Genomic DNA, 26,157 nt, shown 5'->3' with positions numbered 1-26,157 from the left:
AAATGGAGACGTATTGTTTACTAATTTTACTGTTTCTCAGGGATCTTAAATAAGAAGTCTACCAATTGTTATCATCTGAATTGAGAGGTCATAATGTGGAACACTAAGGGTAGAAGGTTTAGGTTCTGGTTCCCAGGTTCAGTGCACATGAGACCCAGCTATGCTGTTTTCTGCTGTAGGATATCATGGTACCCTGCCCCTGTTCTAGAGCTTTCCTCTCAAGCAAGATAGCAGAGATGAGAACAACAAGTGTCTCCTGGGGATTATGCCTTAATTCCAGGAAGGAGTCTGTCTTGTTCATGTCAACCATTGGATTAACTAAGAGTTCTCAGAGTAATTGAATAAGGGAAAAACATCTATGACAACTCCCTGAGTTAAATAAGTCTGTGAGTTAAATAAGTCTGTTCCTATGTTGATGAAAACTTGAATAAGTCAGTTTATGACTCATGGACTGAAACAAGAAATCTACGTATCACTTCCTAACCCTCCAATAATTATAGCCCCATATTCTATTATACCCAATGTTGACTATAAATTAACTTTATGTAAAATTGAGATGTTCCTCTTTTGACTTAAGCCAATTACCTCTGCATGAGATAGCCTCCAGAATACAGAGATACTATCTTTTAATTTGTTTTGTATGTCATGTGGCCTAGTGGTTATTCCTATAAGTGTTGAGTAAGCATTATTTGAAGGTGGTCATGCCAATGCTATTGTTGACTTGTGTGACGATGATGTGGATAGGCTTTAAAATTAAGGTGGGTCATGTGTAATTGCAGCATAACACTAACTGATGTTCTATTGTCTCTCTGTTTTCTATCTCTCTTACTAGGAAGGAAGATCCACGTAGACAGTGGCTTGTTTGTCACTGTTACATCCCTAATGCCCAGAACAGTGTCTTTAATGTAGTAGATGCTTAATAAATATTTGTTAAATGAAAGAATGCTTAAAGATTAAAACAAAACAAACAAACAAACAAAAACTTAGGTTGGGTGTGGTGGCTCATGCCTGTAATCGCAGCACTTTTGGGAGGCCAAGAGGGGCGGATCATGAGGTCAGGAGATGGAGACCATCCTGGCCAACACGGTGAAACCCCGTCTCTACTAAAAATACAAAAATTAGCTGGGCATGGTGGTGGGCACCTGTAATCCCAGCTACTCGGGAGGCTGAGGCAGGAGAATCACTTGAACACAGGAGGCGGAGGTTGCAGTGAGCCGAGATTGCACCACAGCACTCCAGCCTCGCGACAGAGCTAGACTCTGTCTCAAAAAAAAAAAAAACACACAAAAAAAAACTTCAAGAGGAAGCCATTTCCTCTTCCATTATCCAAATTTCAGTGTTTGGCCTATTGGAGACTGTGTTTTTCTCTATGCTATGCCAGACCCACTTCTTTTTGACGTTAGTTCGTGACTGCTGTTACCCCAGATTTTAATGAATGGTTGACCTACTTGGTACAATATTTTTTTTGATAATGTGGTATTTTTGGAAGGCACATACCTGATAATATTTCTTATTCCTGACACTGATGTGGTAACTATAAAAACACACCCCAAATATATGCTCTTGTTATTAAGTAATTTGTCAGTGTTTGAATAGGGCGCAAGGGAGGATGTTTTGGTAGGATTTAGGAGTAGAAAATGTAAAATCAATTGTCCATGTTCTTCCCTCAGATCTACGTTGTGATTTTATAAATAAATATTGTACATTCACACACATACACACACACACACACACACACACACACACACACAACTCACACATGGCATATAAAAATAAATAGATAATTAGGAGAAACTGGCATGTACCTCAGTTTAAGAAGGCTAACATTTCTACAAAACTCTTTGGAAAACTGAGGGAGCATTATCTTCCAAATTGCTTCAAGGTTACTTGGAAAGTATGTTTATATGAAAAATGGCTTAAATACTGAATTCAGATCAATTTTCTGAGTTTAGTTTTTCTAGGAGAGAAAAACCAGTCAAGTAATGATTTATAAGAAGATTTTCTTATTTTGTTTTACTGTTATTTTTGCCTAAGGGAATGTTTCTTGAGAATCACAAAATTTAGTAGACTTCACTTGTTTTGCAGCAATCCCAGAAAAGAAATAAAGAGCTGATATATATGATTGTTGCAACAAATCAGTCTTATGGAATATCATTGTTTCTCTCCATTGTTTGGAAAAGTATTTAGAAGTAAGAGGAGAAGCATTATTTGAAGCTGAGAAGTGAAGATTCATAAGTAAGTGAGAATTATTTAAGTTATTTTACTTGTTTGTACAACTGATGTGCATATGTTATGTGTCTCCTGCAAATATTTGCAGCATGGACTCTATCATCTTTGTGGCTGTGAATATCTCCAGACATTTCATGACCAGCTCACCTTAAAGCCTTTTGGCATCAAAAGGTATCAATCAATACGTTATAAATTGTGACAAATTCTTATCCAATATCATATTTACTCTTTGTTGGTAGAAAATAAAATTTTCTAAAAAACAAAGAAAGCCAAAACTTCCAATTTCAAATGCACAACATTCAGGAAACATGAAGTGCATGACTGCCATTTGACTTCAGTCATCTCAGGGACTGCAATGTTCAGCCAGGGAAGAAATGGCTGCCTAACTGCTAACCATAACCATCTTGACCTATTTATTAACTTCTTAGTGTTATTATTTGTTACTTTTCTTTTACTTTCTGTGCTTTCTTCATTAAGTTCTATTCCATATTTGTAAATGGATCAGATAACCAAACTACCATTAAGAAAATGTAAGTAGAAAGTTGTAAAGGGAATTAATCCTCTTATACATTTTCAAGACAATAACCAAATAATCTTTTAAAAATTTAATATGACAGAACCAAAGCTTCCTGTATAATCACTAGACTATACACTTCATAGTGGTAGAAAAAATGTAAATCTTGTTTACTGCAGAATACCAAGGGCCTAGCACAGTGCCTGGCATGTAAAAATTGCACAACATACACTTGTTGAAAGACTGGAACATAAGGAATATGTTCTGGCAGAAAAGTCAATTCAGAAATATATTCTTAGCCAAGGTGAGTGCCAAGCACAAGCAGTGCTAACCAGGAAAAAGTGCCCTTTAGGGAAATGATGAAAAACACATACACAATTCAGAGAAGTAAACACCTTAAAAATTTTTAGTAGAAGCTTCTATGTCCAACACCATTTGAAGAATTTTACAAATTAGAAGTCAGTGTTGGCTGGGTACAGGCTCACTCCTATAATCCCAGCACTTTGGGAGGCCAAGGTGGGTAGATCACGAGGTCAAGAGATTGAGACCATCCTGGCCAACATGGTGAAACCCTATCTCTATTAAAAATACAGAAGTTAGCTGGGCACGGTTGTGCGCGCCTGTGGTCCCAGCTACTCCAGAGGCTGAGGCAGGAGAATCACTTGAACCCAGGAGGCAGAGATTGCAGTGAGCGGAGATCACACCATTGTACTCTGGCCTGGTGACAGAGCGAGACTCCGTCTCAAAAAAAAAAAAAAAAAAAAGAAGTTAGTGTTTTGAATAAACCCAGAGCCTGAACAATTATTTACAGCTTTTCAAATGTGCAAAGCAGATTTTTGCTCTTTAATTTCCAGAAAAGGCCTGAAGAATCAGCGTCATTGCAGGGACTATTCTTATGACCCCACTCTCAAGGAATACACAGAGAAGCACCACGAAGCAGAGCAGCCACAGTGAGAAGAACAAAGCCAAATACACAAATATAGGTTGCAGACACAAAAGGCCAAGGATTTATGTAAATCAATATGAAATGGAACAACTTTGGGGTCAGCAACATCAAATCATAATTGATATGGGCTTACTTTTTTTTTACAATTTGAAATTTTCATATACAGTAATAAAACTCAGATGTAAGATAGTAAGAGATAAGATTGATGAGCTTTAATTGTACAGCAATGGTGCTTCCTTGGAGGGTTTGGGCAGGGAATGGAGATGGTAAGATGAGTTTTGAAAAGTTTGAGAAGAAATGCAGGGAGGATACTCACAGGATTTCTCTCCCCCAGTTTATAAATAGAACATTATCCGTTACCTAAGAAGACCTCTGATAGCCCTTCCAGAATGCTATGTCCTTTCCCCTTCAAGCAGAAGTTAACTACTGAGCTGCATTTATGGCTGCTGTTACTTAAATCTGGGCCGGGGTTTGTGATAGCCCCAGTCAATGTAGTATGGGGAAATGATGCTATGTGGCTACTGAGGCTAGGTTATGAAAAGGAGGTAGCTTCTGCTTGGCCCTTTCTCTCAGGATGCTTGCCCTGGGAACCCAGGCTTCATTTGTGAAAAAGCCAGGACACGTGCAGAGGCCATGTGCAGGCTGAAATCTTCTGCTAACCTACTGGCCGAGACCAGCAGGAAGCACCAGACCTGGGCGTGAAAGAGTCTCCATATGACTCCACATCAACACTCTGTCTTCCAACTGAGGCCCCCAACATCATGGAACAGTGTTCTTCCTTTCCTCCTGCAAATTCATGACCCACAGAAATTATGAGAGATAATGGGTGGTAATTTCTGTTTTAACTCCTCCGTTTTGGGGTAATTTGTCATGCATCAACAGATAACGAATGCTCCACTTTACCATATGGTTTTTCTCCTTTTCTAATATATAGCTAAGTTTTGCATGCTTTTGAATTTTATGTGAATAACATCATACTTGATCTATTCACCTGAAACTTTTTTTCATTCACAGTTATATTCTTGAGATATATATATAGGTATATAGCTAAATTTATTTATTTTCACAGCTACACAGTAATCTCTCATTTCGTGAAACCAAAGTTATTGATTGGTTAATACTGAAGATTATGGAAACTTTTTTTTTCAGTGTCTTTGGTATTAAAAACGGTACTTTCTTGCATGTGTTTCACGGTGGTGATGCACAAATGCAAGAGTTCTCTAGGGTATAGATATTATCTGCAACTTTGAGATCAATCCTATGATGTTTATAAAATTTGATTTAAGGCCCAATATGGGTCAAGTTTCATAAATTTTGCTTTCAAAGTATAAGTATCCTCTATTTGTTGTGTGAAGTATTTTGTATGCTTTTATGACACCATTTATGTTAATAGAGTTCTTCAAATATATTCTTTCTGATTTATTTCTTACTATCAATTGCTGACAGGAGTGTATTAAAATCTGGTATTTTGGAAATCTTATCTATTTCTCCTTGTACTTCTGTCATTTTTTGGTTTATATTATTAGGTGAAATTAAGTTTAGCATTAATATCTCTTCTTTATTAATGAATTACTTTATCCTTATTCAATAAATATTCACGAGGTCCATATTGATTGATGTTGATGTAGCTTTATCAGCTTTATTGTAATTAGTTTTTCCTAGTATATATTTTATCTTTATATTATCATTGTGGTTATTATATATAGCTGGATTTAGTTTCTAATGCAACCTGAAAATATTTATATTGGAGCATTTACTTAACATGTAGTTTTTATTATTATTTAAATGTTTGGATTCATTTCTGCTTTCTTATTTCGTATTTTGTATTTGCCTTGAATGCATTATATTTCTGGTTTTTATCATGTTTTCTAAACTCCAGAAAGATTTATTATTATCATTTTATATGGTAAATCAGTATTTTTAGATTTACATATATATTTGCTTGCATTTTAATCATTATTTTTCCTTACATATTTACATCTGGGATCATTGTCTTTCTTCTTGAATTACATCTTATGACTTTTGAATGTGAAGGAAATTCTGTTAGTGGGAAGTTGTCTTAGATTTTGCTTGCCTAAAAATTTATTTTTTTCATCTTCATCCTCGAATTATTTGTGAAGTTTTTGTAAATTTCTGCTAATATTTATTTTTTTCTCAGCACATTGGGGATTTTGTTACACTCTCTTCTGACTTTTAATTTTGCTGTTTTTTAAGTTGGCTCCAATCTAACTGGCATTCATTTATATAGTTTCTTTTATCTCTAGCTAGATTTTTAAAATAAGTTTCATTGAGGTAAATTTACATACCTTACAATTCACCAAGTGTATGCACACAATTGTCTCTTAACTAGGATCAAAATCTTTTCACTACTTTTGTTTTTTTTCATAATTTTACTCTGATATATTTAGATGAGGTTTTCTTTTTATTTATCCTGTTGGAATTCATTTGACTAATTGGATTCTTCAACTGTGGGTCGGAGCTATTCTTTATTTCTGAAAAATTATTAGCCGTTATTCCTTCAAATATTTCTCCTCCACCACTAATTCTATGACCTAATTTAATATGTGTTAGACCTCACTTTATCTTCCATGACTCTTGAACTTTTTTCAAATATTCTACTTCTTCCTTCTCTACGTTGTTTCCATAATTTTTTTCAAGTCTCTCTTAAAATCCATTCAACACCAATGTTAAAACTGACTATTAAGTGTTTAATGTCCATTTTTGGTGCTTTTCTAGAAGTTAAATTTTTACTTTTGGGAATTGTGCTTCACAGTTATTTTATACTGTCTTGGATCATATTTTGCATTACTTTTTTTTAATCACTTTTAGAACATGAAGCACATTATTTTGTATTATAGTCTGTAATTTTTACCAGCATGAGTCTGCTGTCTATCATTGCGCCTGGCTCACACACATTATGGGTTGTGTCCTTCTGTATTTTATTATTTTTGATTCACATTTCTTGGAGTATTAGGAGAAGGAATTAATTGGGGTCTGAGTTTCAAGAGTTCATCCAGAGAAAGTCTGGATTTGCTTTTGCTAGGTGCCTAGTGACATTGCCAACCTGGTACCATTTTACAATTTTAACTTGAGGATTCCCAAAACTACCTCATTGGTGTAAAAGTGGTTTGCAAAACCATGTAAACTGCAACTTGTGACAACAAATTTTCAAGGAAAATGTTCTGTCTCTCTATGTAGTACGAAGGTTTGGGCAGGTGTTTTTCTGTGCAGTCCCCAGAGTAAATTTAAACAGTCTTATTTCTAGTTCAACCTTCCACTGAAGGCATAAGCTTTGGGATTCTATTTTTGTGCAGAGTGGGAGAGTACATTCTGGTCTATAATTTGAATAGGACCTGGGTTTTATCTCCTGTCCTCTGCACACATGAAGCCATGAAATTAAGCTCAAAACCACCGGATTTTAACAAATACCTTCAAGATAAAAGCAGCATTCAGCTTACTCCTCTAGTTTATATTTTATCTACGTTTTGACCTCTAATTATCCTTTAATTTATAGCCAAATTATTGATCATTTGTCTTACCCAACATTTTATTAATAATTTTTTACAGCAGGAAGTTGATCAGAAAGTCTAGTCCACCATACTGCCATAATCAATATTTGTGTTTCATTTTTTTAAAAAATGAAAATATTAAATGTGACATCATGAAGATGTATCATTTTTCACTAGTTTTTCTATGCCTATATGTCAATATATCTCATCTCTTATATGTATTCCCTTTATGCAGAGGTAAGTTACTTAACCCTCATGTCTAATTTAAACTGAGAATAATTCTGGTACCTGTTTTATAAGTTTGTTTTGCAGGTTAAATTAGCAAATGTACATAAAATAGTATAGTGCTTGGCATGGCATTTAATGCTGACAAAAGCCTGGCTATTATCATTTTTATTTCTATACACTTATTGAGAAAAAAAAAGACTTCTGTGGCTAATACACTCTCTGTAAAAGGTTAGAAAGCCCTACTCAAAGACCTGTACCTACTTACTAATCTGAAACTAAGAAGTCTGCAGAAGGTTTGAAAGAGACTTTGCTAATAAAATACCAGAAATTTCTATCAATGGTTTAAGAAGACAGTGAACACATGTAATGTGCATTCTTAATCAAGTAGCAATAGCAATGATAAAAGAAAAAAATCAGAGTATTCCAAGAAAAAATGAAATAAAGAAATAGGTGGAAGCAATTAATGCTGGATTGTTAACATTGTTTTCCAGAACTGTTGTTTCTTGAGCTATTGTGCTTATGATTTGTAGGCAGCTGTACATTTCATGTAAAGGACTTTGCTAATACTCATGTACACTTTAATGTAGACGTCCTTAACTTCTTTGCTTCAAGTCTTTTCTGAATTTAGACTATTGTTATCCCTTATGTTCTGAGAAATGAGGGATTTGAGCAGGTGATTTGTAAAGAATTCTAAACCATGAGATTATGTCACTAAAACATAACTATGCTCATTGATGGGTAGAGAACTAATTTGGGGGGGTAGAGAACTAATTTGGGGGGGCATTTGAACCTGGGCTTTCAGAACAGTAAGTTCATAAAAATCAGGGACAGAGATAATCAATACTCTGGAGGTGGCAAAGTATCTAATAAAGTTATCTGGATGCTCTGTTGTCATTTGCTGCCTCTGCTTTTGCTAATGTTGATGATAACAAAGATTAAGAAAGTCTTTATCTCCTGGATAACGTGGATCATTGGCATTTTTTTTAAAGACTGATTTCTTTGGCATCTTATTTTCCTAATTTTTAAAATGAATCTTCAATGAATGAAAGGTGACTTAGGGACGATATCTCTGGAAGCAGGATGCTGTTTATTCACAGACTGGGGACAAGCCTGTGTGGCTTGCATTTTCAGCTTCCCACAGTGTTATGGAAACAGAAGTTAGCCTTGGCCTGGAAAAACGGCTTTCTGTCATTCTCTGGATGTGTGCATCTTCAGGGAACAGGCTGCCAAAACAAACAGGCACCATCAGATTCCTTTCCACCTCCCACGGAAGAGTGGCCTTATTGAGTATGAGCTCTAGAATGGTGAGAAAGGATTTATTCACCCATCACTGCCTTTGCCCTCCCCAAATTCTTAGACCCCTCACTTGAACCCTGTGGGGGATGCAGACAATCAGCATAGGAATGTTTTTGTAAACACTGTTTTTCAGACAGTCCTTCATCAATGAAAAAATGAGGATAGCCTGGACCCTTCCTCTGCCTGTGCTGTTGTTGACTGGCTCAGGAAAAAAAATGGAAAGTTGCCATTTAAAATGTCACCTTGCTGTTAAACATGGTTTTCATAGACCTACAGATACATACAAATATATTTAATCTAAAGTTACTCCTTAGTGGCATCTGAGATTTGTCCTTGCTGTTCAATAAGAGAAGGTGTCATAATGTTACAAGCTGGGAAAGATCTTAGAGATTAATTAATCCAACTCCTCTTTGTATATACAAAACATACCTTGCTTGTGACCCAGTGATTCATAACCACTCAACAAATGCTAACTATGTGAAGTTTCTTGAATATTTCCATAAATTTGCTTTCCATTCCCGAATCCTTTTAAAAACAGTTCTTTGAAAGGGCAATAGGTCCAAGTGACCTGTTAAAACTTACAGTGAGAAATTCATTATTGGTGGATGCTTATTGTGAACCAATGAGAAGATACTTTAAATTGGGGGAAAGAAAAGTACATTAGTAAGTATCAGCAATATAAGTGCCATTATTATAATCATCTGATCCTAAGAGTATCTTTTGAGGTCATGTTTTCAAGCTAGTGAGCCAAAAGCAAATATTTCTTTTATGGCCTGGTGTGTTCTAAGTCTTAAACTTGGTATCTTGAAGGACGTGAGAAAAATGAAAGGCAGTTATTGCTCACTGAGAGCTGGCAGAGATGAAGATATTACAAGCCATTTGTGAATCGGGGAACATAATTGCATAGCAGAGTACCAAAATTGCATAGCACATATCAACAGCATATCTGGGTGAAAAGGTAGATCAAGGATAATTGAGGGAAAAACATCACAAAAAAGATGAGATTGGAGTTTGATTATGATTATAAAGAGAAATCTTTCGGTTTTGCTCCATTTAGTGTGGTCATCAGCACAAAGAACCTCTTATGAGTTGACATTAAAGAGCTATTACTGACCATTTCACTGAATGACATAACAGGCAAAGGAATCTGCGGATTTTCCAGACCACACACCCTTTAGTAAATAATTGGATCTTCTGGTCTCTAAGCGGTACTGTTTCAATTATCAGATCTGTTTTCTAAGTTAAAATACAGTGCCTGGTAGAAAGAAATGTAGGTTTAGAAACACTGACACAACAGGGAATACACATGATATTCCCTGCAATTTTCAATTGCAGTATTTTGTAGCATTTAGCCTCCAATATCCTAAGTGTGTTTTTCAGATTTTCCTATATTAAGTCTCTTAGCAGTAGTTAGGAGATAGAATAAAAGTATTTTGCAACTTATTGGTGATATCACAAGAGGAACAGCAAAACCAAATTTACAGAACAAAATGTCTTGGCTGAAGTTTGTTCAGCAGCATAGCATAGTGTATAAGGGAAAGCAATGATTGCCCCATCATGTAAACGTATTTATAAAATTATGCCACATACACATAATTATATATACAAATCAGCATACTAACCACTTGACCCAACAGATTTTCAACTCGTCTCAGATGTATTCCATTAGTTCACTCAAAGATTGTATTCATCACTTTTGCTGAAATGAAAAGATATATAATTTACTAAAGCCAGAGCTAATTTTACAGTATGTACAAACACATACATACATATAAATAGCATATATTTATTTATAGCATATGTACATATATGCACATACATATATAAATTAACATAAAGCTATAGCTTACACATACATATACACACACACACATAAATAGCCTATAAATCTATTTATAGCACATATACACATTTTTTTGAAATGTAAGTCAGTGTTGACTTAAACACACCTTAAAGACATTTTTGTTACAGAATTTGCTATTAAAGCAAATGTTTTCATAAGTTAGCAATGGTTTCAGGGGTCAGAAGAAATCTCTAACCTACTTTGCAAATGAGTTGAACAGAATCTAAAAGTCTGGGTGCGTCTATTAAGATCTATATGACCTTCAGATCAAGTGTATGTAGGGTATGCAGATGTATATCAATTAGAAGAGAAATTGTTTTCTAGGCCTTCATAAAAATCTTTTATTGTAATTATGTGGTTAGTATAAACAGGCTTTTGTTTTGATTTTTCTAGGGATCTGCTTTACAACTTTAAATGCAAACAAATGACATGATCAGTTTACCTCTCTAAGAATAATTTTGGTATAGGATGTTGTTTTCCTGGGTAGGTCAAAAATATTCCATCTCTACAATAAATACACAGACTTGTTTCTACTTGATCAATGACTTGAGTAATTAAAAATCCTGTGTCTAAGAACAGCACTGTTACCAAGTTCCAATTAAGGAAAATATCTCTCAGAGATGAGCATTTTTCCTTCAGGGAATAGTTTAGTCACTTGGATCAGGTACCTTATATTAATTCATCACTAGCCATTTTAAAAACGATTTACAACCGCTGCAAGAATTACTGTTCAATAATAACTTTTGCTAACTACCTCAAAAATACAAATTCGTTATCAGACTTTCTCAAAAAACAGACCCCTGGTTTCTAAAGTTGCAAAGAATATTTAAGCATCTTTAAGTACAGGGTCTGATGATCTTAACTTCTTTAAATATTTGAAAGAGTATTATGCAGCGTATGTATTCAGCTCATTTGTAGATATTAACTCAGGTATTTGTTAAGCAAACAAAGAAAATAATTATCACCTAAGAGAATTATGTGTTTTTTAAAAGGCATGATTTAAAAACTTTTAACAGACTTGTAAAACTTTTCAATGATTTAAAAGATTTTACTAAAAAAGTAGCCATTTGGAATTTACAAGTAGCTGGTAAAAATCCTCCTAGGAAAATGCCCTGTTGTTGAAGATATGGCATCAAGAAAAGACAGACAAAAATCCTTTCCTCATAGAGTTTGCATTCTAGGAAGGCGAGAGCACAGACCATGTGTGAGTGTAGTTCTATCACAAAACCATGGTCCTGAAATTTAGCAGTTTGAATACTTTTTTTTTCCCAAAGATAAACATAGAACAGTCATGATATTAAATTATTTAAAATTCTTTTTAGACATTCCAAAGAACACGATTTTGAAAAAAATCTTAAGATGAAAGTTTTATTTTGTTTTTTTCCCAGGCCAAAATAAGAAATGAATTAAAGAAACTGTAGTAACTGCCTGCCTATCAGAGCTCCACATCTCATTTTTTGGCCCCACAGCTAGGCCTGCACTGTGCTCTTATTTGTCCTTTCATCAGTGTTTACGGTCTTTATTTAGATTTGCTGTTTTTAGTGCTTTGGGAGACGGATGTGGGAGGATTGCTTTAGGTCAGAAGTTTGGGACCAGCCTGGGCAACACAGTGAGACTCCATCTCTATGAAAATTTTAAAAATTAATTGGATGTGGTCGTGTGTGCACCTGTAGTCGTACCTACTCAGGAGGCTGAGGTGGGAGGATCACTTGAGCGACCATGCCACTGCACTCCAGCCTGGATGACAAGGCAAGATTCAGCCCCTAAAAAAAAAAGGCTTTGCTATTTTGGTTGACAACTCAGAATTATGTTAAATAATCAAGCAATTTATTAGTTATTTCTGTTAAATTACCTAATCATTTTGACCACTATGTGAACCAATGAATTTCTTGCTCATCAATTAGTTTGTTGTGTTTAGAACACATTAGTCAGGCAGCCTATGAGAATACAGTCTTGCTTCACTGAACTCTGGGACATCAAAATAAAGTTGCTCCTCAACAAATTTAAGTTACTTATTGCTGCCCCATCTGTTAATAGGAGTAAAAAGACTATTGTTGAAGAATTGGCTATTAACAGTTCCAAATCCATTGCAGAGGCCAGTGGTCAAACAAACTTGAGCCCCTTTACATAGGATAACTGCATCTGTGAATCTCTCTTTATGTATCTGGAGTTAATTTGGTGCTAGGATCGCTCCACCTGCTGGAAAAAAAAAAAAAAGACTCCAAGCTGTGATACCACACACCTCCTTGACCCCAGGTTTGGTCATAGGTCTCTATTACAGTCAGATTTTCCCTTCTAATAGTTCTAGAATAAGTTATCCAGTAGACATAGTCCCCTAGACCTTAAAATGAGCTAACTTTTATGCAAAGGCCGATCTCAGGGAAAGAACTCTCCCATGCCCTTCCTTGATGTGCAGATCCCACCAGGTGGACTGGGGGTCTAGCTCTTTGCCCATTGAAGGACATAAGCAATTTGAAGGAGGATTGAGAAGGCTACAAATACTCTAGAGATATGGAAATTTTCTCAGAACCAAGTAAGACTTTCTAAATATCCTCTGTAATCTGGAGAGTCTAAGGTCAATTAAATATTCCCAGGTCTAGAAGATGACCCAAGACCCAGGCTTCTGCTTAGATGTTAATTTTGTGGTTCAAGCATGAGTAGTTCTGGATGCCTATCAAAGTTCTGCCACTATTTATGAAAACTTTGCCATGATATTTTCTCTTCTATGCCCTTCATTTATAAAATACTTGCATGGTTTTTATGGAGATTTGTAGGCTAATGAATAAATTTAAAAAGTGCTTGGCTTTATACTCAATAATAATTGGTTTATTACTAATCAATTTAGGCACAATTTTATTTTGTGCCAGGCTTTCAGCTCCAGAGTGAATGTTATCTAAAGCCATGTATTTCAAACTATTCATGATACAAAAATAGGTAGTAATAATTATGACATAATTTACATTAATACAGTAGAGTAGACTAGAACATATTAAAGAGCACCACATAATTATAAGCATGTGTATTATTCCCTGAAAAATTTGTTTCAGATTATATATGTGGAATCTGATGTAAAATGTGTTTCTTAATATGAGTTATATGCCACAAGCTAGAAAAACACTGATTAAAAGTTACTCTTTTAAATCATTTTGTTTAATCTGATAGAAACTAATTTGTGCTCTTGGTGGAAAGGAGAGGTCCATCATGCAAAATACTGAATATCCTAGCAGTTTTTATTCTGATCTTGTTAAAATGAATTTGCCAGTAGTTTAGTGATTTTAAAAAATGGATAAGGCTCTAGGTGGGAATTATATTAAGTGATTTAGCTTTGCACTAGCCAACGGTTTCACAAGATTGGCCCAGAGTCTGTAAGTTTATTGCTTAAAATCAGTTATCTTGTGCCAAATGTACCCTTCCAAGAAGAAAGCATTATGACAAAAATCACATTGATTCACTGAGATTGTAGCCTGACTGCATTGTTGTAATAATAGTACAGATATACGGTTGGTGAAAAATATCTTTTAAAAAATGAGCAGATAAAAATCGATTCTTCTTCCTATCTGTACTCAGAAATCTGTTGCATATAATGTAACAATACTGCTTTATAAAATTAGCTTCACCTGCCTTGCGTTAACTATATCTAGCAGATGAAAGGAATTCCTAATGAAATGGTTAAAACCAATTGAATAAACATTCTTGGTAACTAATGACAACAGTCCAAGAATATAGGGACCTGATTCTTTCATTTTCCCAGCTCCAGGGAATTAAAGTCTCACATAACATGGGTTTCTCTCAGTGTTTTCCACTCCAACAGTAGTTTCCTTTGTAAGACTCCTGCAAATAGCATACCGATGGGTAAAGAAACAGCTTTTTAAAAATCTGTTCTGTTTTTCCCCTAGATTTTTCAAATATATTAACTTTGGTTTCAACTCATCTTTCCCACAGAAAAAGTGGGGGGAAAAGTGCTTGTTTTCATCTGGCCTGGGCTGCAATGTTTTCCTTCAGAACAGAGAGAAGTTTAGAGGGCATCTGTCTGGGTCACAAAGACAGATCTCAGCTGTGTTTTTCAATGTGCAGGTAGGTGGTCTCAGTGTCTTTGGCAGAATACAGTAGTCAGATAATAAAATGACTCCAGGGACGGAGTACCCTTGCCAACCTGCCATCAAAGACTGTAGTTTGTCCTCTGATAGTATGACAGGGTTGTTCTCTTCAATGTTGCAAACCTTCAGAAAACCCCAAACTTTGTAGAGTAAGGAATTCCAAATGAGTCCCTCCTTGAAAAAAAAAGAAAAGAAAAAAACTCTTTAAGACACGTGTAGACCACATCAGTGATACATGAACCACAGCTGAATTTTATAAATGTCTTGTGAACAACACAAGACATTTATAAATGTCACATGGGACACATCAGTGACTCATAGCTATGGTGAACAGCTGTTGAGAGAATCATATGCCAACCACAGAAAAGACATGCAAAACACTAGATCCACACAAGCTAGGTTGACTAATGCAACTGATAAGGTGTAAAATTCTGCCAATCATTCCATTCATAGGCATGAAGCCATGAAAGTTTATGATCAATTAAATTGGATCTATCATACTATTTCGCAGAAATCTTCTGTAACGTTTATACATTTAGAGATTCCTGATTATGCAAATTGTGGCCAGTGACGTGTTAGTGGCTTTGGGAAGGTACTAGATAGCCTTAACTAGCTAGTTCTATATGAAATAACCAAGTTATTTCATATTCATTAGCATATCAGTATGAGAATACATTTCTTTCATCCTATTTACTTTAGCTTCATTTCCATATGCTATTTTTTAAATATATGGCAAAAAGAGAAAGCAAACAAACCAGACACTGAATTCTGTTACTTAGGCATTGCAGATTTAAATGGTCCTCAAAGGATACAAAAGAACCAAGTGGGAATCTGGGATGGATATATAAAGAAATGGCACTTTTCCAAAGTCTGGAAGAAGAGATTGAAAGATGACACAAACAACATTTTTAAATGCTTATATTAGAGGTATGCCTAAGTCATATTTCTTATGAAAGCATCTATAGTCTATTTAGTAGAAGCATCCAGGCAGAGTAGAAGTCCCTGGGTTAAATAACTCCAAGAGCATAAAACATTACCTTCTACTTTTAAGTACGAGATCACTAGTCAAATATATAATTTTTATAGCACATTATTACTATTATTTGCATCTCCAAAGTCATTTTTTACTTCCACAATATATTCTTACTTCATTCATGTTATGATTAAACTTAGTTATGACAATTATTCAAATTTAAATACAACCTAGATGTCTTAACCACTACTATTTTATACTTGCACTAGCAATTTAGTCCTATGTATTATTGCATGAATAGCATGAAGTTAATGAAGAATAGGTTATGATTTCAATCCTTGGGCAATCTAATTCACTTTCCAAGGTCACAGAAAGCAGCCTCGTCCCAGGCAGCCCTTCACAAGTATAGGCCTTTCGCCCTACAGTAGATTGGATAGATAGGAAATAGGGGCAGAGTTCCATCTCTAATGCTGCACACCACTGGAACCCTAGGACTTAAGAGTCAGTGAGTTCTACAAAAGAACATTTTGTTTTCATTTCAATAATTATCAATCATCAAATGGGTCAGAAATACTGAACCAAAACCACAGATGCCATATATGCCTAGGTAATGTAGAACTGAAGAAAGCTTTAGATAGCAAGCAAAAATATAAGTATTACACGAATTTCTGAAAATCTCAGTATTGGGAGATGAATTGAGTTTTTCTCTGGGCCTCCATGTTATATATAATTGCTATTTTTACCGTATACTGTTTTGTCTCATTTGTTCTTCAAAGTTTCCAGTGATAAGCCTCCCATTACTTTCCTTGATGGGGATTCCATGATCTGAGAAATCTCATCAATAAGAAGTTTATCCCAGTGTGGTTCTTGTGTTTTTAACCAGACATTTTTGAGGTATTAATGTAGTCCAACTATTTCTGTGTTAACCACATAAATTTTATGGGAATCCGTCCATTTATTTTTATTTAGGGAGGAACCTGTCAGGAATTTCTTTTACCACAGAACAGATACTTTTTGTGATTATTATTTGTTCTTTGTAGAATACAGATGAGGTTTTTGATGTGTTAGAAGTCCAACAGAGCTGAGAATTTAAAGCTCATACTTATGGAAGAGAAAATAATTTCTATCTTGGCAGTTGACAAAATGAAAAAAGAGTTGCGAGTCTGGGTCTCATGGTTTACTGCTATTTGCATAGCTACTTCAATAATTTCAACTGTATTGATTGGTAGATTTGGTAAATAAATTAATCAATTCACTGAAAACTTATTCCTACTGGTGTTTAATTTCTCAGAGATGAAACAGTCATTTGGTAGACTTTTCCCCCACTTTTCTGTCATTTTTTGAAAAAATGGAGATAAGAATTAATCTTTGGTGGTGAGGAAAAGTCAAACCAAAAATGGAAAGCATCCTAATTATATTTTGATTAGGTTATTGAGCATAGAGCTCAAATATAAAGATAGTGGGGCAGGAAATATCATTGATAGCTCTTCGCATAGGAGTACTGGAATAGTAGGAGTACTGGAATAGAGAAGACAATATTACTCCTGTTATTTAATTATAAAGGGAAAAGATTAAAAGGAAGGAAAAGATCATTTAAAAAATAAATTTCTTTCATCGTAATTTTCTCTGGCCTCATATGACCTCTGTTCTTATCATATTCATCTCATTACACACCTGCAGATATCATATTAATTTATATTTATCCATTCTGTTTTTTGTCCCTTCTGCCAGAAGTGCTTTCACTTTCCTCTCTATTGGTCAATATCTAACCCACTTTTCAAGTCCTGTATCCTTCATAATAACTTCTCTGACTACTGTTACACATATAATTTCAACTTTCACTGTTGTGAGCCAGATTTCTTAAACATAGAAGAATTGAATCATTTGTTTGTCTTAAGACTCCAATTAGATTGCAGTGCTTTGTGAGCCAGGGCCTGGGTTATCTCACAATAAAGTAGCTCACTATTTCCAAGAGGCATTCAAAAAATATGCATATGATAAAAATGCAAGGGGAGACATGCTAACAAATGAAAAGACCAAGAGCAGAAAGGCTCTGGGAGTGAATAAAGAAACTAAAGCTGTGGGCCAAATGAAAGTATAGCTTAAATAGATAATAACACAAAGTGTCTCAAGAAAAATTACAGGACATGCAAATAAACTGGGTAATGTGATCCAAAATCCAAAAAAGAATCAGTCAATTAAAATGGACTCACAGGTATCATAGATGTTGGATTACTTGACAAGGCCTTTAAAAGATAATTATGACAAATATGTTAAAGAGTTTTATGGGAAAAAGTAAACAAGATGCATGAGCAAATGAGATAATTCATCAGAAGATTGAAACCTACAATACCAGAAATAAAGATTTTATTTCAGGGGCTTAGTAGTAGACCGAACACAGCTGAGCAAATGGTCAGTGAACTTAAAGACAAGTGAATAGAATTTATCCACACTGAAGCACAAAGAAAGAAATGCAAAAAAAAAGAAAAGAAGAAATGAGACAAAAAATTGATCAGTGTGTGAGATCTGTGACTCTCAGCAGATTCATATTTAGTGAACTCCAAGCAAGAGAAATATAGCAGAAACCCAAACTAAGTACACCATAGTCAAACTACTGAACATGAATGATAAAGTCATGTTTGAACATATAACACTCAAGAAAATATCAATAAGAATGAAGACCGAGTTCACATTAGAAAAACAGAGCCCAGAACACAGAATAACTTTAAAGGAATGAAAATAAAAATAGGACCAAAAAAATCAAAGCTAGAGAATTTATTTTCAGCAAATCTGAACTACAATAAATGCTAGAAGTTTTTCAAATAGAAGGGAAAGTGATCACTTACGGAAGCCCAGATTGTCAGAAAGAAATAAATAGCCACTGAAAGGAGATCACTCACAATAAGAAAAATGGTAAACAAAAACCACTCTCCATCTTTAATATAGCTCTGGGACATCTTGAAACTGCAAGGCACAAAAAAGGAGAAAAGGCTACCAAAATAATGAAGGTCAGATAAGAGTATATGAAGATACAAGGAAATGAGTAATTGCAGAATTCAGCAAGAGCTGATAGAGCATGCTTTTCCACAGCAAGTAGTACATATGATAGTTTTAAAATAAAAATCTCCTACTTATGATTATGAGAATGGGCTGCATGAACTGCTGGAAGCAGCTTTGATGGACCCTGTTTGAGACTGTCTTAGGAGCTGGGAAGGCTGAGATGAAAAGGAATCACAAAAGTCACACTGGCTCTCTATTTCTGACGTGGCGCCTGTATTAGTCCATTCTCATGCTGCTATAAACCACTGCCAGAGACTCGGTAACTTATAAAGGAAAGTGGTTTAATTGACTCACAGTTCAGCATGGCTGGGAAGCGTATCCTCAGGAAACTTGCAATCATGGCAGAAGGGGAAGAAAAGATCTCCTTCTTCACATGATGGGAGGAAGGAGAAGTGCTGAGCAAAAGAGGGAAAGGCCCCTTGTAAAACCATCAGAACTTGTGAGAACTCACTTGTTATCATGAGAACAGCAGCATGGAGGTAACCACCCCCATGATTCAATTACCTCCCACTGGGTCACTCCCATATACATGAGGATTATGGGAACTACAATTCAATTTGAGATTTGGGTAGGGACAGAACCAAGCTTTATCATTCCGTGCCTGGACCCTCCCAAATCTCATGTCCTCACATTTCAAAACACAATCATGCCTTCCCAAAAGTCCCCCAAAGTCTTAACTTACTTCAGCATTAACCAAAAAGTCCATGTCCAAAGTCTCATCTGAGACAAGGCAAGTCCCTTCCTACTATGAGCCTGTAAAAATCAAAAACAAGTTACTTACTTCCTAGATACAATAGAGTTACAGGCATTCAGAAAATATACCTATTCCAAATGGGAGAAATTGGCGAAGGAGAAGGGGCTACAGGCCCTATGCAGTTCAATATCTAGCAGGGCAGTCAAATCTTAAAGCTCCAAAATGATCTCCTTTGACTTCATGTCTCACATCCAAGTCATGCTGATGCAAGAGGTGGGCTCCCATGTCCTTGGGCAGCTGAGCCCCTGTGATTTTGCAGGGTACAGCCTCCCTCCTGGCTGCTTTCACAGACTGGCATTGAGTGTCTATGTCTTTTCCAGGCACACAGTGCAAGCTGTCAGTGGACCTACCATTCTGGGGTCTGGAGGATGGTGGACCTATTTTCACAGCTCCACTAGGCAGCGCCCCAGTAGGGACTCTGTGCCGGGGCTCCCACTCCACATTTCCCTTCTGCACTGCCCTAGCAGATGTTCTCCATGATGGCTCTGCCCCTAAGGCGCACTTCTGCCTGGACATCCAGGCATTTCCATACATCCTCTGAAATCTAGGCAGAGGTTCCCAAACCTCAATTCTTGACTTCTGTGAACCCACAGGCTCAACACCACCTAGATGCTGCCAGGGCTTGGGGCTTGAACCCTCTGAATCCATGGCCTAAGCTGTACCTTGGCCCTTTTAGCCATCGCTGGGACACAGGGCACCAAGTCCCAAGACTGCACAAAGCAGCAAGGCCCTGGACCCAGCCCATGAAAACATTTTTTCCTTCCAGGCCTCCAGGCCTGTCCTGTGATAGGAGGGGCTGCCATGAAGACCTCTGACATGCCCTGGAGACATTTTCCTGATTGTCTTGGTGGTCAACATTTGGCTCCCTATTACTTATGCAAATTTCTGCAGCTGACTTGAGTTTCTCCTCAGAAAATGGGTTTTTCTTTTCTATCACATTGTCAGGCTGCAAATTTTCTGAACTTTATGCTGCGCTTCTCTTTTAAATGTAAGTTCCAATTCCAAACCATATATTTGTGAATACATAAAACTGAATGCTTTTAACAGCACCCAAGTCACCTCTTAACTCTTTGGTGCTTAGAAATTTCCTCTGCCAGATACTCTAAATCATCTCTCTCAAGTTTAAAGTTCTACACATCTCTAGGGCAGGGGCAAAATGCTGCCAGTCTCTTTGCTAAAACATAGCAAGGGTCACCTTTATTCCAGTTCCTAACAAGTTCCTCATCTCCATCTAAGACCACCTCAGCCTGGACTTCATTGTCCTTATCACTATCAGCAATTTGGTCAAAGCCATTCAACAAATATCTAGGAAGTTCAAAACTTTCCCACATCTTCCTGTCTTCTTCTGAGCCCTCCAAACTGTTCTAACCTCTGCCCATTACCCAGTTCCAAAGCCACTTCCACATTTTTTTACAGCAACACCCCACTGTCTGTGGTACCAATCTACTGTATTAGTCTGTTCTCACACTGCTATAGAGGACTGCCCAAGACTGGGAAATTTATAAAGGAAAGAGTTTTAATTGACTCACAGTTCCACATGGCTGGGAAGGCCTCAGGAAACTTATGATCATGGCAGAAGGGGAAGCAACCATGTCCTTCTTCACATGATGACAGGAAGGAGAAGTGCTGAGCAAAAGGAGGTAAAGCCCCTTGTAAAACCATCAGATCTCATGAGAATTCACAATCATGAGAACAGCAGCATGGGGGTAATTGACCCCATGATTCAATTACCTCCCACTAGGTCCCTCCCACCACATGTAGGGATTATGGGAACTATAATTCAAGATGAGATTCGGATGGGGACACAGCCAAGCCATATCAGTGCCCTATAACATAATCTCAATATAGCAGGCAAACTAATCCATTAGTCTGGTCACCCAACATCTACCTGTTTCCCTATAGGCTGATCTTAATATAGCATCCAGAGGAATCCACTGAAAACAAGCCAGATAGTGTTATATCCCCATTGAGAATTCACCAGTGGCTTCCATTCTCACTGAATCCAAATCTAAAGGTCTTACAAAAGTTTACAAGGCCCTGTATGATCGGATCATCATAGCCTCTCTGCAGCTTTCCCCACCCTTCCCTCATTCAAGTGACCCTAGTATTCTTGCTGTTCCTCAGACACACCAGGCATTCTCCTGGTATGGCCTTTTATTCCAGTTGTTCTCTTTAACTGAAAATCTCTTCTCGCAGATATCAGTAATGCTGGCACCTTTTTCAAAGTCATCTTGGAATCTAAAAGAGTCTAACTTATAGAAGTAGAAAAAAGAATAGTGGTTACCAGAGGCTGGGCAGGGAGGGAGGTGGATGGGGAAAGGGGAGATGTTGGTTAATGGGTGCAAAGTTCCAATTAGATAAGGAGAATAAGTTCTGGTGTTCTATCGCATAGCATGATGACTATGTTTAACAGTAACTTATTTTACATTTTAAAATTGCTAAAAGAATTTTAAATGTTCTCACCACAAAAAAATGATGAATATTTAGGCTATGGAAATGCTCATTAGCCTGCCTTGATCACTCCATAATGTACACATGTATCAAAACATCACATTGTAACCCATAAATATATACCATCATTTTTAATTAAAAATAAAATAAAACCTTAAAAAACCTAGTCACCTTTTCTTAAATTCACTCTATTGATGAGGTCTTCCTTGACAAATCTATTGCATTCTCCTTGCACTCTGACACTCCATATTTGCCTTTCCCATTTTTTGTTCTGCATAGTATTTAATACCATCTGTCACACTATATGTTTTATTTATTTGTTTTTTAATTCATCTTTTTTTATTGGAATTAAGCTCCATGTTTATTTATTTATTTATTTATTTATTTATTTATTTATTATTATTATACTTTAGGTTTTAGGGTACATGTGCGCAATGTGCAGTTTAGTTACATATGTATACATGTGCCATGCTGGTGCACTGCACCCACTAACTCGTCATCTAGCATTAGGTATCTCTCCCAATGCTATCCCTCCCCCCTCCCCCCACCCCACAACAGTCCCCAGAGTGTGATGTTCCCCTTCCTGTGTCCATGTGTTCTCATTGTTCAATTCCCACCTATGAGTGAGAATATGCAGTGTTTGGTTTTTTGTTCTTGCGATAGTTTACTGAGAATGATGATTTCCAATTTCATCCATGTCCCTACAAAGGACATGAACTCACCATTTTTTATGGCTGCATAGTATTCCATGGTGTATATGTGTCACATTTTCTTAATCCAGTCTATCATTGTTGGACATTTGGGTTGGTTCCAAGTCTTTGCTATTGTGAATAATGCCACAATAAACATACGTGTGCATGTGTCTTTATAGCAGCATGATTTACAGCCCTGCTCCATGTTTAGTTTACTCCTGTTTCTCCAGTGCTTCAAAAAGTACTTGGCACATAGAACGTAATACATGAATAATTGTTGGGTAAATCAATAAAATAAGAGATAGTATAATTGTTGCATAAAGGAAAGGAAAACTTACGAAGAGATTTGTGAGTGATTCAATGAAAATTCTGCTCAGGGAAAATTAAAAAAAAAACAGAAGTCTCTCCTCAAAATCTCTTTAAAAACTGTTCATTTTTTAGTTCTCTGAGCCTCAAGCTCCTTATCTGTAAATTGAGAATAATAAAATACATATATTATAGGATGTTGCAAAGATTAAATAAAAAGAAAGACTAAAGCATGAAATAAAGTTCCTGGCATGTAGGTGGCAGAGTATCTTTAATACACATCACTTCTCATACCACTTTTACTTACTGTTGACTAGGGAAAACCTAAAATTATCTCAAGAGCCACACCTGGGATGGCATTATTCTTCTCTTAAATGAAAGTGTGCCCAAAAGTGGAAAAAAGGCCCAACTCATCCACTCACCAACCAACCAAACAAAAACAGATGTTAGTAAAGAAGAAAGTCTGAGACTTCTTTTATGCTTTTCAAAGTTTTTGTTGCTCCTCCTTTTGAAACATCAGTTTGTCTTTATCCAAATTCTACAAGATAGAAATGTATGAAATTACTTATGTATATGTAACTTCTGTGTAGATGTGTTTGCAATACATTTATAAGCTTATTTCCATATATTTAGGAATACTTCATACATGTGGCCATATCTCCATATGTGTAACTATGCTGGAGTTAAATTTGGGAAAGCAAAGGCAGGCTCAAAGAGATATACTAAGTGAAACTATGCTGGAGCCCTTCTTCAGCACAACTGTACTCAATTATATATCTGGTTTCACTAAAGGGTTTTCACTTTATTCTTTTTCTTATCTCTTCCAATTGTGGCCATTTCCCTCAATATTGTTCTTGTTATCCAAAAGATTGATCCCTTGCTGCCATTTTTTTTAAGTGGAAGAAGAAAATAAGCCCCTCCCTCCTAACTCCATTTTTTTTAAATCATTTTATTCCTGGTTAACTTTTTACCCTTTTGCTGGAAGTAAGAACGCTGTATTTGATTTGGAGAAATATATACATTGGGAAAAATAAGGCCATTTTTGGCTGTGGTTATCTGGGAATACTTTCGATTTCTTTTTGTGTCACTTAGAATGCAAATCAAATCTTTTGGAATGTTAGTGTATCTCAATGAACATATATATAGTGATTTGGGACACAGAATTTATAAAGCATTATGCCTCGTCTTCGAGGGAATTTTACTTTCTATGTGGTTCAGGAGTTTGAGTATCTGGGTCTCATTGTGAAATGAGTAAAATGTCAAATGGATGATTAAGAAACATTAGCAGGTGGCTCATGACTGTAATCCCAGCACTTTGAGAGGCTGAGGCGGGTGGATCACCTGAGGTCAGGAGCTCAAGACCAGCCTGGCCAACATGGCAAAACCTTGTCTCTACAAAAAATACAAAAGTTAGGTGGGTGTGGTGGCACAGGCCTGTAATCTCAGCTACTCAGGAGGCTGAGGCAGGTGAATCCTTGAACCTGGAAGGCGGAGGTTGCAGTGAGCCGAGATTATGCCACTGCACTCCAGCCTGGGTGACAGAGAGAGACTCCGTCTCAGAAAAAAAGAAAAAAAAATAGCGGGTAATTCCTGCTGACACTAGCTATGTGAATCTAGTTAAACTTTCTAGCCCTTGGCTTTAAATTAAGGAGTTTTGACTACATGCATGAGACTACAGGAATATGTTGTAGGAAAAATAAATCTTGAAATGGGTTGACAGTAAACTGGAATTTCATTCCCTAAAGAATGCAACAGAGAAAGCAATGTTTGGAAGCTGCTCTGATACCATTTATCCATTTAACTAGGAAACTATAATACCATTTATCCCAGAGTGGCTACTAAGATTCAAAGTGATAGAAGACCACCGAGGTAGGACTTATGAGAAATTATAAGGAACCACCGAGAGTTTAGAAGACCAGCTGAAGCTCTTATCTGAGAAGGACAGAGTCGGTACCTGGGTACCTTTAGACTTTTCCTTGGAGACTTTTTAATCAGGGCAGATGCTTCTCCAAGCTTATTTCACTTTTCAGGTGATTCTGGGAACTCAAAGTGACATAAGAATGAGGGCCATTTTATTTTGTGTGTGTCTGTGTGTGTGTGTGTGTGTGTGTGTGTGGGTGTGTGTGTCTGTGTATTTCATTTGCTCTGATCTTTTATTCATTTTGTAAAGATCTCTGCCCATTACATCTTTTGGGTCATTTGGCTTGACTCATTGCCTTACATGACATCTGCATCTTGTAAAATTTTCCTAGTTGTATATTTTCAGTTTAATCGTGTTCTTGACAGTTTTACTGTTACAAAATGAACTTGTTTGTGCTAGCATTTGCCAATTCAAAGATGTCTTATTTATAGGATAAGAGAGGGCATTTGTCTTCATTTAGAAAATAGATCATGAGTTTTCATAGTCTTAGTATTCTTCTTATCCATAAAAGCTATGAGCATAGCACTGATCCAAATCTACTTAAACTTTGATTGGTCAAAACCCAGAACAATGGAATTAAACAAATATTTGGAAAAGAACTTCTCACTGCCCAGATCTATTTCTCAATCCTCCATTTATTCTAATAATTTAGGTGGCCAAGTGGCTTATGCAGGGCACACTGCTGAGATGTATTTGGTGAGATATATTTTGTGTGGCTGCCTTTATTGGAAGCTGATTGTCAAATGGTATAACAGGTGAGGGGCTTTTGCCTAGTGAAGCCAGAGATCAGTGTTTACTTATATAAGAAACACATTCGGTAATTCAATGGGTCATGTCTGTTTATTGCCTACCATGTTTACCAGGCATTGTTGCTTTTGAGAGTGGAGAGATAATCAATTCAGACATGATCTTTGTTTTCACTAAGCCCAAACAAAATAAGCAGACAATTATAGCACCATATGTAAAGTGCTAGGATAAGGCAGTACCCAGAGGGATATCTAACCCAGACAATAGGGTCCAAAAAGACTTCTCAAAAGGTGTGAAATCTATATTGAGACCTAGAAAGTGAATAAATGGAAGCTAAGTGTTGTGGTTAACTACTTTGGTATAACAACTCTCAAACATAGTGACATAGAGCAATCGTTTTACTATATTTTACAGTTTCATGGGTTAGGAATTTGCATGGGGCTTGACTGGGAGATGCTGGTGCTCCATGTGATTTTTATACAGTGGGTTGTGTTCTAAGCCCTAATGCTCAACTGGAGAATTCTTTCTTTCTTAGTGGCTCAAGGCTAGTGGAGAGCACTCTGAGATGAAGATGGAATCTGTGAGACCTTC

This window comes from Pongo pygmaeus, chromosome 5 (assembly GCF_028885625.2).
Source record: "Pongo pygmaeus isolate AG05252 chromosome 5, NHGRI_mPonPyg2-v2.0_pri, whole genome shotgun sequence".
In the NCBI taxonomy this organism is placed as follows: Eukaryota; Metazoa; Chordata; class Mammalia; order Primates; family Hominidae; genus Pongo; species Pongo pygmaeus.
The sequence above is the reverse complement of the archived record's forward strand: the minus strand, read 5'-3'. Positions refer to the sequence as shown.